The sequence below is a fragment of the Pseudopipra pipra genome, chromosome 1 (assembly GCF_036250125.1).
Source record: "Pseudopipra pipra isolate bDixPip1 chromosome 1, bDixPip1.hap1, whole genome shotgun sequence".
Taxonomy (NCBI): domain Eukaryota; kingdom Metazoa; phylum Chordata; class Aves; order Passeriformes; family Pipridae; genus Pseudopipra; species Pseudopipra pipra.
The window spans coordinates 18,947,216-18,964,040 of NC_087549.1; the positions used below are offsets into that span (position 1 = coordinate 18,947,216).

Consider the following 16,825-nt stretch of genomic DNA (forward strand, 5'->3'; position numbering starts at 1 on the left):
AGGCTCAGGACAAAGCCTCTATTACTATTCAAGCCCATTACTATCTGTGACCATGACAAGACTTGAGGTTCCACTGCAAAACAGCTGTCAGCTGAGACAACACAGTCCTGACACGACAGTCTTGTTTCTAGCTTACAATCTGCTTCTGCTACTGATGAAAATATATTTTTAATATAAATGAGTGAGTCTGGTCCCTAAAGATTACAGGGGGCAGGAAGAGTAGCTTTCCAGGTTCTTGAGAACATTTTGAGGCTATGCATCTCTTTGTATTTCTGTTTGTGCAACAAAAAAAAAAAAAGCCTGACAACAGGATTAGTGATACCAGTAAAATCAAGCACATCTCCTTTTGCAGAAGTTATAAGAATATTGAAAAGGCATTGTAATTTTAAGGCAAGTCTTCATTTAACCATGTTTAATGTCATTATCACCCATATAACATGCTCCCCTTTCTCTTTGGAAAGAGATGCATTGGTCCCACAGGGTTCAGCCATTCTTTTTGATTTAGTAAGTACTCCTTTCAGGGCCCCAGGGAGAGCTCTGAAACATAAGGAGGAAAACAAGTTTCCTATTCAGAGAAAGAATGGCACAAAAGATGCTCTCACTTCGTGAGAAACTTTTCTTAAAGCAGGACAGAAACCCACTATGGCCCAGGAAGGGCTATCAAGTAACAGGAGGAATAGCAAAGGTGGGAGAAAGGCCTTTCATATCAAGCAATGTTGTGATAAGTTTCATCTCCAGTGCTGGAGATAGCAGACCCAGCATTTAAATAAATTGACTGCTACTGTACCCTGACATCAGTGTAAATGACTGATTGGTTGGGCAGCAGCATAAAGACATAAGAGAGACTATCAACAAGGATGATAAGGAACACAATCAACAATCCTGGAGCCCATCAACATCCTGCAACAGAACAACCTCAAGTCCAATGAGTTTGACTGTGTGATGGACAGGCAGTTAGTTAAGTCTGTGCTAACGCATGTGAGGAATACCTACATCTTTTTAAATATGACAATTTTATTGAGGTTTCCAGTTCACTTACTAGAGCTCAACTCAGTCAGTATGGCAACTGCATACCAAGTACCACTACATTTTGACCAGCAAGTTAGCCATATCTACAGATTTTTAAGCAACAGCCTGAGTGTTAACTCTTCAGTCAACTGAAGTTCTGGGCCAAAAAATGCTCCTGTTAAAGGAGTGCTGTCCAGGACTAGGCTTAGGCAGATTCTTCACCAAGATCACTGTATGGTTGGTATGCACTTAGTTCTGCCTTCCTGTGCAATCCACAAGTCTGGAAGCCAATGGGTAATGTTATCTTCATGACTTAGACTTGATTTAAATTAGGACCTATTTAGTTTTTTTCCCAGCAATTCAAAATTATAGCACACAGTTGTAGAATCACAAAACAATTTAGGTTTGAGGGGACCTTTGGCATTGATCTGCTCTGAAGTCTTGCTCAAAGCAAAGTCAACTTTCAAGATAAGATCTGACTCTGAAGTAAGGACAAGAGAAGGCCTTGTGTAGTCAACTCTTTTGTATCTCCAAGGAAGGACATGGCCAGTAGGTCAAGACAAGTCATTAGTTCCCTCAACTCAGTACCCATGAGACTGCATCAAAGTACAGGGCCCGGCACTTTGGGCTCCCCAGTGCTAGAAAGACATTGTCAAACTGGAGTCAGAAGAATTGGTTTCTCCAAACAGCAGCTATGATTTTCCTCCAATACCAGTACCAAATAAAATCAGTATCAATTTTTGGCCAGTCTAGTAGAGACTGTAGCCTTTTTTTGCCATTGGAAAATATTGCTTCTTAAGGTTCTGAGGAATGATTATGTTTTGAGGCCAGAGGTATACTTGCCATTTCTGATAGTCAGTTTTTGGTTGTCCCATTTCAAAATTTGATTTTTTTTCTGTTAAGTTTACATTCCAAACAGAGACACTGCTCTCAAACAAGTACACCTCTTGCCTTTCACATTGGCTTTTACTCCCAAATCCTGACCAAATTTGTATGTTTAGAGCTTCCTGTATGCAGCTTTCAAGCACATAAATTCTTTAGGAAAAAAAATGCAGCAAGAGAACATATATTTTGTTTCAGTGCCACAGTCCCCTTTCAAATATCACAGTGAAAACTCTTACCATGAATAACTAGTACATATCTCAAGGGAATTTTCATAGACATTACAGGAAACAAATCAGCTTTAACCAGTGTCCTTATGCAATATACCACATTTTCATTAATTTCTGTACACCTTCAAATTTCTGCTTCATGGCATATATAATTTATGTGTGACAGTGCCTGCTTCTTTCTCAACATAATAACACTCAGATTGAGAATGAAACAGCTGCATGTACCAAATTAACATCAGTTATTATAGTTACAATAGAGTCAACACAAAATACATTTTAGTTTGGAATATTTTTTGACACCTGCTGTGCGTAGAAAACAGTACAATATTGCATCACTGAAAACACCAACAAATAGAGAATGACACAGCCACGTCAGCCACACCATGTGAGTCAGGATGGCCGAGCGGTCTAAGGCGCTGCGTTCAGGTCGCAGTCTCCCCTGGAGGCGTGGGTTCGAATCCCACTTCTGACAGCTGTTTTTCTGGGGGGCTGCGACTGAGGATTTTGGGATTGTGCACTTCAGAGAAAAGGAGCCTGAGCGATGCCCTTAATCTCTCCAGCTTCCTGGGGAGGGGGAGGGGAGGTGCTGATCTCTTCCTCCTGCTATGCAGTGGCAGGATGTGCGGGAATGGTTCAAAGCTGTGCCGGAGGAGGCTCAGATATCTTTACTGATGGGTGACGAAGCGCTGGAACGGGCTTCCTAGAGAGGCGGTCGATGCCCCAAGCCTGTGAGTGTTTAAGAGGCATTTGGGCAACGCACTTAACAACTCGCTTTCACTTCTTGTCAGCTCTGAATCGTCAGGCAGTTGGACGAGGTGATCACTGCAAGGTCCCTGCCAGCTGAACTATTCTATTCTATTCTAAAATTTAAAAATAGAGTCTTAAATTAAAATGGAAGATCTAACTGTTTCAGCCTTAAGCAGGGAGCAGTTCATAATGCAACCCCAAAATCTGGTGGGGTTTCCTCTTCCTCTCCACCACTAGCCCTCCCCATCCTTCTGCACTAGCTCTGATGCTGGATGCCGGGCTATATTCCTCACTGATGTAGCAAGAACTGTAACTGCCCCAAGCTCGTCTTCTGCTGCTTTAGGGAGTGGGTCCTACCTGCCAGGCAATCCAACTGGAGAGTTCTGGTACTTGTTTAAGAGGCAAGAGAAGGGGAGTGAGTAGAGCAGAACATGAGAGGGAGGGGGCAGAACCTCCCTCTCTCTCCCTTTTGCTGGAGGTGAGCTGTTATTTTGGCTCCAGGTCTGTTCTATAACTACAGCTTCATACCAAAACTAGCTGCATTTTTCCTTTTTTTTTTTTTTCTTTCTTTTTCTTTTAACTTGTTCTCCTAAATACCTTGGCTCTTACTTGGTGTTCTTGATTTGTTAAAATCTAAAAGCTTCTCAAAAGCAGATACGAATCAGTAAATGAATTAAATTTTCATTTAGAGTTAAATACACACTAAGTGAAATCCTGGAATACAAAGTATTTGTGAAAACCAAGATCACAACAGTCACAAGAACATTCTTCCCATGAATGAAGTGGAAGATTAGGAATTTTAGTGCCATAAATTGCAAATGTTAAATATCCAGTACTGCAAACACTCAGCAGACACCCAGTAATGATTTCTGAGTACACATAACACTAGATCATTAAAAATTTGCGGATAAAATAAATGAATTAACGAACTATTCCAGGGGAAAAAACGGATTAAGGTAGTGTTTTAATTATGTGATATTAACACAGACTCTGACAAAGTTAACTAATTCCTTCCATCTGCAAATACTACCAAACATTCCCTGAGTAAAGTTGCTTACCTACACAAAATATTTATCTACCACACCTTGTGTATAGAACATATGTATCTGTTTTTCTCCAGAACTTTAACCCATGGAGTGGTGTTAACCCATCCATTCTTACTAGGCAAGCAGCACTACAGGCTGTAAACATATACAGGAATGCTTTCACCTCCTGAACTATTAAAACTAAATCAGTATTTAATTCCCCATTCCTGACACCAATTCTACCAGTATTGGAATTCTGAAAGCAGCACATTTGCCTGCTATGAACACACAGCAACTCTTGACATGTTTGGATCTGCCAAACATACAATAAAATCAATAGGCAGCTGCCCAAAGCAGTAATCCTGAACTCTAAGTTGCAGGTTAAAGGGCTGGCTGGTCTTCCTGTGGGATCGATTTTGGACGAAACCTGAAATCAGCATCATCAGGTCTCACCAACACAATTTACAATAGTAGTATATTATCTACGTTATAGAGGTATCAATCCAATATTAGGGTTAGAAGTAATTTGATTTAAACTAATAGTGCAGACCCTTGCTAAAGTTTGTGGAAAAAATGTAACTGAGATAAATATATATATATGTATATATAGATATACATATAAACCATTGTACATCACAAGCAAAACAGCAACTTTGAAGTCTTGAACCTCCTTAACATCGTTTCAATTATAATGTTAATACTGAGTTCACATAAATCACAACAGATGTACCTACAGTATTTAAGATGTTTGAAGTATCCTGAAAAACTACTAGTAAGCAGACATTCACTAAAAAATTATGCATTCAAACACCTATTCAGAATTGTAGCTTTTTTTCTACAGTCCCTTACTGACCCTGCTTTAATGCCCATTGAGAGGCTTGCATGGGGGGCAGAGAGAGAGAGGCTCCAGGGCTCCAGGCACCATTCAGGATAAGAAAAACCCTAATTTCAGTGGGAGTTCACAAGTACTTCAGTGGTCCTAGGATTTCACCCCCTGATGCAAATCTCCTATGAAACAGCCGCAACATAACAGGATGCACAGAGCTACAGGATAAAAACTCTGCAGCCAAGAGCTCTTCATAGCTTGTAGTTATCAGCATTTCCCTTCTAGTAACCCATTGTAATGGGTGAATAATATATGCAGATGAATTTCATTTGGATTTTCAATATAATTACAAAATAAAACATAACAGTCTGCCAAGCCAATTCTTCCATAATCACAGACTGTAATAATGGACAAAACAAAAGAGGGAGAGGAAGGGTCAAATCCAAGGCCATCATAAATAACAAAGACCACAGGATTTCATTAAGAAAGACCACAGGATTTCACCAAGAAATCCCTGTATGAAGTTCAATTCCTTGTTCTCAAGCATATCATTTATCCTGAGTTAAAGGCCTGAACAGAATAAAAAAATCTGTCAAATCCTTTGTTAATATGTTATGTAGGTTACAGCCACTTTTAAAAAAATGCACCAAAATTGTGGCAAAACACACATTAATTGATAGTAAGAAGTTCTGTGGAGACAAGTCTCTTTCTATAAATTGGCTTTCAGAAACTTTCACAAGATGAACTGGACATAATCTACAGAGGCATCTGAGGGAAAGAAAAACAATTATTTTTTAAAAAATCTGATATCAGTATGTATGCTTGGTATTTCATAATCACATGCCAATATCTGCACTCTTTCATATACAAGCTGAAGCTATTTAGTGAGGCTAGGTTCAGACTCTTCACATGAATATGTTCAGTTCTTTAGTCAATTTAAAGCCAAAATAATCATATTAGCTAGACGAGATCTTCAGACTTAAATAATTTCCATTATTAAAGGAAGCACATGATCTATTTTTTTTTTGAGATTGAAACTGCATACATCTTAGCCATTGCTAGTCACAAGGATGGAGACCAAACTCTCAACATTTGCATATGCTGTGAATATTTCCTGTGAGAAAATGTCACAAGGCGAGAAGTACAGAAAAACAAGGAGCTCGGAAATTTTTTTTCTCTGTGGTATGGTGCATGAGGGAGTGCTTCTGGTAAACAAGATACAGAGAATGGCAAATATTTTCTTCTTATTATTTTCTTTTTTTTTCCTCTCTTTTTTTTTTTTTTTTAAGAAAGGGACTATACACTTTTTCAAACAAACATATTTCAAGGTGCCAATGCAAACAGCAGGTAAAAGCCACAGAAAGTTGTTGTGCTTTACCAAAGGCACAGTTTGCTTTCAGGAAGCTTCTACTAAATACAGCCTTTCAGGTAATAAGGAATAAGGATTCTCCTCTTCCTTGTGGCAGCTGTCACCAAAACTGTACTTGTGAGCAGAGCCCTTATTGACCAGAAGGGGAGAGAACAGAGGTAGACCCTGTGTGAAATCCCCCTGAAGGAGTTTCAGGGAAATAGATCATTTTATGGGCAACCTGGGCTTCCACCATTACTGCTACACCTGTCATACATGTGAGGATATTGCCACATAGTATTTATTCCTTCAGATAAATTTTTCTCTAGCAAACAAATGGTTATCAGCAAACCTTCCTCATCCTGGTTTTATGAATATTGCCCATGAACTAAAGGAGAACACAGCATGGCAGAGACCCTCTCACATGCTCATCACAAAGCATAATAGATGCCCAAATCTGATCTTATCACTCAGCATGAGTGACTAAACGACTGAAAAGAATGGAAACTACTTTCAGTATTTCTCTCCTGACACCAATGTCACACATCACTTTGAAAAGAATTAGATGAAGTTCAGACAAGTATATGTTAAGTATGTGGACACTAAGGGAGTTCTGAGATATCTCATTAGTTCTATAACTCATTAGTGGATAGGACAGTATATTTCCAACACCTTGTGGTCTTCAAAGATTCTTTTTTAGACAGAAGTAAAAGGAATAATCAGGATACCATGGCTCACCTGCTCCCTTTGTCATTGAAGTGAGCCAACACTGGCAGTTCAAAGCATGTCTGAATTTGCGTTTATCTTACTGAGAAACAATCCATTACCAGTTGCTAATGATTTTTTTTGCCCTAATGAATCTACCTTGAAAGGAATCTACCTGGAACTCCATGCTGTTCAGAGTTATTAAAACATGAAAGCTAGACCAGCTCTGCTGAGGACATTGATGGTTAACTCTGATGTCGATTATATGTCAGTTTTATGAACGGGAATCAATTCAGACAATGCAAGTTGATCATTGTATTAAAGATGATGCACCCAGAAGCTGTTCTCTCAGTGCAGGTGTCCTGGATCTCTACTGGCATAACCCACATTGCAGAGGGGCAGGCCCAAAGGGCAGCTCTGGCATGAGGAAACACGGGTGCTCAGAAAGTAAAAGTCACACATAGCTGTTTCTGATAGCAGAGACACTTGTGACAACACAGGCAAAAAGCTACCTGCTGCAAGCCAAGCTTGCATCTGGATCTCCTACAGACAGACATCACAATATGAGGCACCTTGTTATTCTTTCTGCTGCTAGTGTTTTTCATAACACATGCAAATTATTGGAAGAAACAGTATTTATTTGTAGGCATGCCTGTCCTGAAGTCTTGCTCCACTTGCAAAAGTCACATTCCCCTTTGAAAGGTAATGCTGTGTTTTTACTGTTAGACAAACCACCACCTGTTTGCTGCTAGAAATAGTCACACTTACCTCAGAGTGGTGATGTCACATTCATGTTTAACTGGAATTAATTTGTTTTCCTGTTCCTTCAGTGCCAATGCCAGTGCTATGCTCTGACAGCTCCTGCTCTCCCCAACACAGCACAGTGGATGGTCCCCATTGCTGTTGCACAGCTACATAGACACCACACCAAAGCATCCAGGACCTTCAACACCTCCTCAAGAGGAGGGCCCACAAGCCTTATATCATACAGCAGATAAGAAAACAAAACCTCATACAAAATCTCAATGTCAGCACTCTCCCTGGGCTGCCCTGCATGGATCACAGGCATTGCTTTAACCTCCTTTCCTAAATAATCTCTCCTCCATAATTAGACTTACTCCCTATCTGCAGCCTAGCCCAATATCCTCTTAACACACACAAGAACATCCATGCTGGATCAGACCAATGATCAACCTAGCTCAGCATCCTTTGGGATGGTGGCCAAGACGGGCCCTGAGGGAGAAATCAACACAGACAGTGGTAAACACCAGGACAAACAGGAGGACGAAGCTTCACTTCTTCCAGACATTTGGGTTTCAGAGGCTTCCTACTGTAGAGGTATTTCTTTGTTTCATAGCCTGCAACAAGGTCACTGAGGCTGGGGGGGACCTCTGGGGATCCTCCTGCTCACAGCCAGCTCAGCTGATCTCAGGGCCACAATCAGTTGGGTTTTGATTATCGGCCAGGACAGAGACCATAAATTGGTGTGGCAACCTCTTTCAGTGTTTGACCACCTTCACATTAAAAAATGTTTTTTTCTGACATTTTCTGAACTTTTCAGCATTCAGATGCTGCTGCAAAAAATTCCAGAGCCTGCCTATGCACTGCCTGAGGAGCTGAGCACAAGCCTGGTGTATGCAATGTTTCTCACATCTTCCTTCACTCTGCTCAGGACCATTGCTCTACCTTAATGTGAAGTGGTGATCTCAAAAAGGTTTTAAGACCAGTGCGTTCATTACTTTTATTGGAGTACTCTGAGATGCATAATTTTTCTGAGTTCTGGATTTTCCCTATATTGTCTGTAAGGATTCCTGTCTTTGTCAGAGCAGTGGAGGCATCTAGCATTGCTCCATAATACCCAGAGAAATAAGATAATTCTGTTTAAAACTAGTTTCTCATAATAAATGCCAAAATATTTCTCATCTCCCGCAATAAAAGAAGTCAGGCAAAATCCAGTGCTTTGCCAAAAGGTAAATAACCTTTTAATGGCATCTTCAATTCTTGGAACTATTCTCATAAATAGCTTTTTTCCTCGTATTATGCATCTGTTGCATTTATTTCTCCCCTTCCCATGAGATTCCCCATCTGCTGTATACATCTGAAATGGCATCTTGTCAGTGAAGACTAAGACAAAAAAGGCATTGAATATCTCAACCTTCTCCATACCCCAGGTAACCAGGTCTCCCATTTCCTTATGGAGAGGGCCCACAATTTCCCTAGTCTCCCTTTTGTCACTGACGTACCAACAGAAACATCTCTTGTCGCCCTTGATGTCCCTGGCTAGATTTGATTCTACTAGGGCTTTAGTTTTCCTAACTTGACCTCTGATTGCCCAGACAATTTTTCTGTACTTCTCCCAAGCTAACTCTCCTTGTTTCCACACTCTGTGGGCTTCTTTTTTGAGTCTGAATTTGTCCAGGTGTGTCTTGCTCACCCATACAGGTCTCCTGACATTTCTGCAAGATTTCCTCTTTGTTGGGATGCAACTCTCCTGAGTTTGGAGGTGATCCTTGAATATCAACCAGTTTTCTTGGGCTCCTCTTCCAGCCAGGACTTTATCCTCTGTACTCTACCAAGCAGGGCACCTCAAGAGAGACAAGGTCTGCTTTCCTGAAGTCTAGGGTAGTGAGATTGCTGTGCACCCTGCCTGCTGCCCTAAGGATATTGAACTCCACCATTTCATGGTCACTGGAGATAAGGCTGCCCTTGAGCTTCACATTCCCCACCAGTTTCTTCTTGTTCATGAGAACAAGGTTCAACATAGCACCTCTCCTTATTGGCTTCTCTATCACTTGGAGAAGGAATTTATCAAGGAATCCATTCCAGGAACCTCCTAGACTGCTGAGTTGCCCCTCCAACAGATATCAGGGTGGTTGGAGTCCCTCATGAGGGCCAGGGCTTGTAAGAATGGGAGGCTGCCTCTCTCTCTCTATAGAGGGCCCCATCCACTCGGTCTTCCTGCTTGGGTGGTCTATAGTAGACCCTGTACCTGGCCTCTCTTTAATCCTGACCTATAAGCTGTTGGCTGGCTCCTCATCCATCCCCAAATGAAGTTCCATGCTCTCCAGCTGATCATGGACATAAAGGGTGATGCTCCCTCCTTGTCTCCCCTGCCTATCCTTCCTAAAAAGCCTGTATCCTTCCATTCTGACACTTCAGTCATAGGAGTCTCCATGACGTTAGAAAATCAGACCTAGAATTCTGTGTTCAAAAAATAACCTTGCATTTAAAGTAAGATGAGTAGATGGAGCTGACTTTGTCATACAGAGGAACAAAAGAGTTCACCATGACAAGGCTCAAGCCACTGGTGTTGTTCTTTCACTGTGGTTATTTAATGCAAAGAGTATCTTAGAGTTATATTAAAGGTGGAAGATCAACCAGGGACAAAGATAAGACTATGTGGTCATCCCTAGCTGCTCATGGAGTTTGTTACAGTTTTGGACTGGCTCTTGAGAAAGCTCCATTTCTTCTGGAAAAACATTTACTGAATAATAAATCTGATTTCACAGAATATTCTAAATTGGAAGGGACCCACAAGGATCATCATCCAACCCTTACGTGAAAGGTCCATACAGGGATTGAACCCACAACCTTAGTATTATTAGCACCAGGCTTTAACAAACTGAAGGTGGAAGCCATCCTGTATTAAGGCCATAAAAAGATTACAGGGATTAAGGCAAATACAATATGACATAATGAGACCTGTACAAACAAAAAGGTTGGCCCTTTTCACTTTGGTGTAGTGCAGATAAAACAATGAATCATATATCAAACATTATGTAAAATATATCATGGACCATATCTAGTGGTAAATGAATTATCCCTGCTCCTCATAACTGCTCTTTTCATAAAGAGCCACCCCCCTCTAGACAGTCTCAGGAAAACTGAGTGAATTTTCTTTCTGTAACTAAAAGAACAAGGAAATGGAGCTAAAATTCCCATATGATTAGTGCAATTTCAATAGCTAGAATTTTAATACCACTACCTATAAAATATTTGCTATAAAATTATACTTGTATTAACAATGAATTTTTGGATGTTTATAAGCTTAGAAACTACTACAGAAATGACAAATCAAAAATACTAGCTGTAGGCAAACCAGTTTCCAGTATTCTTCTGATAATTACAGATTTGTACTACCATGACATCTTACAACAGTATAGAGCAAATTAATTAGATCTAAAGAATAACTTTATAGTCTTCCCTTCAGACTGATTTTTCTTGTCCTTTCTGGCAATATTAAGAAAATATTTTCCAATTAATTGAAAGTCATTTAGTGCTCTCATCAGATTACTCCTCAATGACTCTGGAGCAGATACACTTTCTTTCTCCCAAGTGCCTTTGATTTCTTCTCTGCATGCACAGACATGCACTTAATTAAAACTTTCCATCGAAGTGGCACTATTTAGACACACAGGGCATACCAAGTTGCACTTAGGCTTCCTGCCAGAAAGCCAGCAGTGCTGATGCTTTCCTTCATTTACTTTAAAGTGTCAGCAAAACGGGCAATTTATGGCCACATAAATACAGAGCCAACAACCCATGACTGCTATCTGCAGTAATACAGCACACACACAGACAGTTAGTCGGTCCATTCCCTTGGCCTGATTCATGTTGCTGAATACAGAATCAGAACATGCTTTACCAAAGTGTCTTCTGTAACACTGCCATAAAATAAATCAGTATGAGTGTTTAAAAAAAGTGTCGAGAAGCAGCATGAAAAAAATCCCATTAGCAAAGCATGGGACTTGAGCAGGTATCCACTATTCGCCGTGTTGAAAATTTAACCTGGGGACTTTAGACACAAACAAGCAGGATGCAGACATATCACATTGTGAAATGAGGCTTGGTTTTTATCAGGATATTGGGATTTTTGTTAGGAAATAAAGAACAGGGAGAAAAGCCTTTTGCTCTGATATAGTGGTGTGATTGTGAGCAGGGATTTATAAAAGCATCCCTAAAAAGGGAGACATCTGAGAAATCATGTAATTGCCAGAAGCATTTGAAAAAGTCTGTAGGACACAACTACTCTCATTATGTGGTACCAGTTCTGCCTTGGAAGGCTTCAGAGATGTATCTGACAAGCAACCCCTGAGAGAAAATGTATTTCTGACCACCAGTGTAGCTATTCTTACATGTGAAAGATGCAGCAGAGGCTGGATAATGCCACTGAGTTCTGTTAGGTGCTGATTGTCATACATGTGCTTTTCACACTGAAGTTAGAATTAAACTAGATAGGTTTCAAATTGAGAGTAGGTTTCACATGTGGCAGCACTGATAATTCTCTAATCTACAGACGTCACTTTCTAAAAATGAGAGAAATCTTATCTTTTTACTGCCTGAATCGACCAGGAGCAGTTCTGCTAAGACTAGAAACATACCACCAACTGGAGATATCTGCAGGGCACTGAGGCCCAAGCTCAGCATGAAATCTGAGCATGAGGAAAAATTCATCCGTGTCTGGGAAATTTTTTCATGCTTTCCTGTGCAAGAAGAAATGACTGAACTGCAGCATGAGTACCTTCAACTGACTTCATCATTCAGCAAGACTGACCTTCAGTTTATACCCTGGCATATTTTTCTTCCAAATGCATTTTTTAAAAAGCAAAATAAAACATTTTCCTCATCCTGCATACTCTTGGTAAAGAGCATTATCTGCAAATGTGACATCATGACTTCTAGCATAAAAGCAAAAGAATTTCACTGACTTTGGAAATGCCAGCATTTTGCCCTTCAGCGGGAACTTGAACAGGGTGTACATCCCTGTACACTGTAAAGCCCAGTCATGTACACAATATATTTTAAGGGTCTTACTCAGAAACTCTGCACCTCCTGAATCTTCTAAAGCATAAGAGAACTGGTACCATGACAAGAAAGGTATCTGCTATTTTGCTCATACATTAATTACTTGAGATCAACTGTAGAAATAAATAAACAATTTGCATTCTAATGCAAAGAAAACAAACAAACAAACAAACAAACAAAAATCCAGCCACTAAATGTTAGGTCCTCTTTGTAATTTCAAGTGCCAGCAACGTTTGAAGAAGGAACTTGTGGTATTAAAGGTTATAACTGAGGTGCAAGTGTAATTCTATAATTAAATAATCTGCAGGCAATAATCAGACACTTTTACAGAAACTCCAAGATATAGTAAATAAACACAGCAGGATAATTAAATAATTCTGAGTATTAGACCAACAGCATGAAGTTGGTGTAGAAATGGACATGACTTTCTCTAACAAAATGTACATGCCAAGTTGGCTGATTAGCTCATGTAAATGTCTTTGAAAAGCCCAAGACAAGGCAGAGTAGAGCCTTATTGTGAAATAAACTTCTGTAAAAATAAAATTGAGAGGACATTAATTAGTTAAGAACAAATTAAACAAATTTCTTTTATCTTTTCATTTCTAAAAATATACATTATATCCAGACATTAATTCACATTTTCTAATTAAGGATGCGATTGCTCAGAGCAAATTTTTAAAAGCTCTTCACCATTGCTTAAAAATTTTGTGACTTTATTGGTAAATGAAAAATATGTATTTTCTATCTTTTGTTATATACACAACCATTTTATTGGAGCTTTAAGCTCCAGCATATGAACACTGATTGGGCTTTTTACATTGTATTGGGTCGAGCTGAGATGCAGTTCATTTTCTTCACAGCAGCCCATATGGTGATGTGTTTTGGATTTGTGATTAAGAAACTGTTGATAACACATCAGTGTTTTAGCTATTGCTTACACAGTGTCAAGTCCTTCTCTGTTTCCCACTCTGTCCCCCTCTCTGTGTTTACTACACATTCTGTTGCCTGACATACATCTGTATTCTAGACTGTGTCTGTTCTGGTTGAACAAGAATCTAAGTCCCACAGCCCCTTATCATTTTGTATTAGTCAGCCTCCAGACCCCTAAGCAGTAAAACAGTGCAAGACATTAGAAGTTCATATTTAGGAAGAGGAAGTAAGCTTAAAGAGAGTCCACATAAGTAGATATTATTTTGCAGTTCACTACCGTAACAAGCAGTAAGAAAGTTAATTCCACAACAGAGCAGAAGACATAAAGCATGTTACAGCTTCATTTAAATAGTGTCACTTCCAATTAAAAAGCAAAAGAAAGGGCACAGTGAACACCATGTGAACACCATGAGAATTTAGGTCAAATAATAATTTGACCAGATAATTATTTTTGTACACTTAAAAATCCCAAAGGAAAAAAATTTGGCACATGCTCTTAGTGCTCAGTAATGGACAGAGCTTTGTGGGCATCCACTGGTCATGCTTTAGAACCTGGCAGAGGTATCAGAACAAACACAGCAACAGTCCAGGACTAATGCCAATTAAAACCATGAAATTTAGAAACCATGTGTAAACATAGCCTCTCTGCAACTAAGGGAAAAGAAGAAACTAGGCTTATATTATCTTGAAAATGAACACTATTTTCTTAACTTTCAATTCAAAATCAGATATAAGAATAGGTAGTCAATAACTGTCAGTTTAAATGAGCTATACAACATGAGTTTTCTAAACTGCAGAACATAAATAACCACAAGTGAGAGTACCCTTGAACATCATAACAGTGGTAGGTAGACAGTGAGACAGAGTTTACTGCAGATCCTGAAGATGTGCTAATATGGAGCCTATCTTTGCTGGGCATCTTCTACACATGAAGATGGTTCTCATAAAACAAACATCCCTTCTCTAAAACCCTTTAAATACTTTTCCTTTCCACCAAGCAGTTGCTTGGTATCAGCAACTGCTCTTGAAAGAACAGAAATAAGTACACAATATGAATAATACAACACATCAGGAGCTCACTGGTATATGTACTGATTATTCAATGATGGTGTCTATTGTAGATTAGATTAATTAGAGAAAAATTAGCATGATAGTGAAACAGATGAGAGCAGAATACAATATAAAACAGAGAAACCACAACAGTTTAGTATTTAAAAGCATGGGATTAGCACTCAAATGAAACTGAAATTAAGAGGAATTCCCCTCTTTTTTAGCAATGTCAGTTCACATTAACAACAGTTTCTTACAAAGCAGATGAGAAATATCTGCCTCACATACAAAGTTTCTCATAGCTTTTCTGGTTGGACAGGCACTCTTATCAGCCCATTCAACAGGGATTATCCACTAAAAATAACAAATAAACAAAATAAATGCAAAATTAAGAGAAAGGTATAAATGAAAAAGCAGCTTGGATACTGTATACCAGGTAACTTTCAAAGATCTGGTGACAGGAGATAACTCAGCTTTTGAGCTAGAGTTTTGCAATTTCATTAAAAGTTTTGTGGAGATTATAATTAGTAATGTATTATTAGAACTAATTAAAATTAATTTTTCAAGGAAATAAACCTTAAGTCATCTTTTCCTGTAGAAAAATAGCTTTGTTCTTAATTATATTTCCAAATTAATACAGTATTTTTTTTTAGGAAGAGAATTAACATATCAAACTAAGATTTCAAAAACTCTCAACAGTTTTAGGCAGTCTGTCTGTAGAAGTTTATAAAATTTAAAAATGATCAATAGAACCTCAAGACTTTCTTGTTCACAACTAATAGTTCTCTATGAAATTTAAATTTAAAATGCACAGCAATTGTTAGAACAAAACACCTGACAAGTACTTAATCACTGCCTAACTAAAACATGGCACCAATCTCAAGAATACTTGATGTAATTTCCCAGTCTACACATAGAAGGCTACTATTATGGAAGACCACTATGACTCTTTCCCTCCAGGAAGCAGAACATCCTTTATTTATTGCAAGTGATTAATAACAGTCTGCGTAAAGTGAGAAATAGCAGAACACAGTACAGTGAAGAGACAAAGAAATTCTGTTCCTCAAATGTGCCTTTTTTTCTTAAAACCTTGTTTGCACTTATGGGAGAGAATTTCTTATTGTCTGTAATAATCCTTATTGGGAATTTTCATTTGCATATTACTCAAGATTAAAATCTGTGAGGAAAAAGATAAAGAAAGACATTTCAAGCCTAGCAATGAAACACAATTCTTCATTTTGCCATTGCTTTATAATGCTAAGAAAAGATAAAGACATGATCCTAACAGTTAAAAAAATTGTTAGATCAGCCCATAAGGAGTTCATATAGGGTTATACTAAACTGTGGCAAAAATAACTAATCCACATGAATATAATGTATTATAATAATTTATTTCACAGAATGTCTTTGATTTACTGGAGTGTTAATATTCTGCAGAGGCAACTAATTAAAAGCAGAAATCCTCAAATGGGAAGTTTGCAATTCCATTACTGTACCCTCAGCAACAGTTATCTCAAACTCATCATACTGACAAAACAACAGATTCTGTCTTTATCTAAAAATACAACTCAAGTTTCCTTTTCTTGAAAAAAAAATCCTAAAAATGTGCGGCACTTGTATCTTGTATACAAGTTGAATTTGTGGCCATGTGAGGCAGCATGCCAACAGCTGCAGGAGCCCAGTGGACAGGATAGCTCCTGGTAGCACCCTGACTCTGACAGGACTGCAGCTCACCCTGAAGCCTCATGCAACCAGTGCAGGAGCCGATGTTTCAGAAAACCAAGGTGCTTTTTCTTATCATTTGCCTGCCCTGACTCCTGCAGGCATACAGGATGCTGCTTCATATGTTCTACCTAATGGCCAGCTAGCCTCCTCACTTCACAACAATTCAGAAGAGGCGAGGTACTCCTCCAGGTATCAGATTAAAGGTGCTCTGCCACTGCACCGGGCAAAGGTTTCATTAGGCTGCCCTGCAACTAGGGCAGAAGCATTGAAGTCCTTGACTAGTTTGTACTAAAAACCTAAAAGCACAAAAATCAGGGAGTTCACATAGGACAGGAATGGTCTATAGTATCTTTGTTATACAGAGAAATCACATCCCCCTGCAGAAGGCCCCTGGGTGCAGTAGCTGGTATCTGACAAGGTGCCTCAGTGTGATGGGGGCTTGTGCAGCTGCAGGAACTGTGGGGGAAGCAGGGCCATACTGTTTGATGACAGATACAGGATACCTGATGCTTATGAAGAGCATTCAAAGACGCAGGAAGTAGAC

At 39.2% G+C, this 16,825-nt stretch overlaps 1 protein-coding gene and 1 non-coding gene across 3 annotated transcripts in view; one reads left to right on the top strand and one right to left on the bottom strand.

Annotated features, from left to right (window-relative positions):
• OXR1 (oxidation resistance 1) overlaps positions 1-16,825 on the bottom strand; it is a 263,034-nt gene that overhangs the window by 209,939 nt on the left and 36,270 nt on the right. The gene's annotated exons all lie outside the window — the stretch shown is intronic.
• Positions 2,510-2,592, top strand: TRNAL-CAG (transfer RNA leucine (anticodon CAG)). The gene has a single exon. It is a non-coding gene; the product is annotated as a tRNA-Leu (tRNA).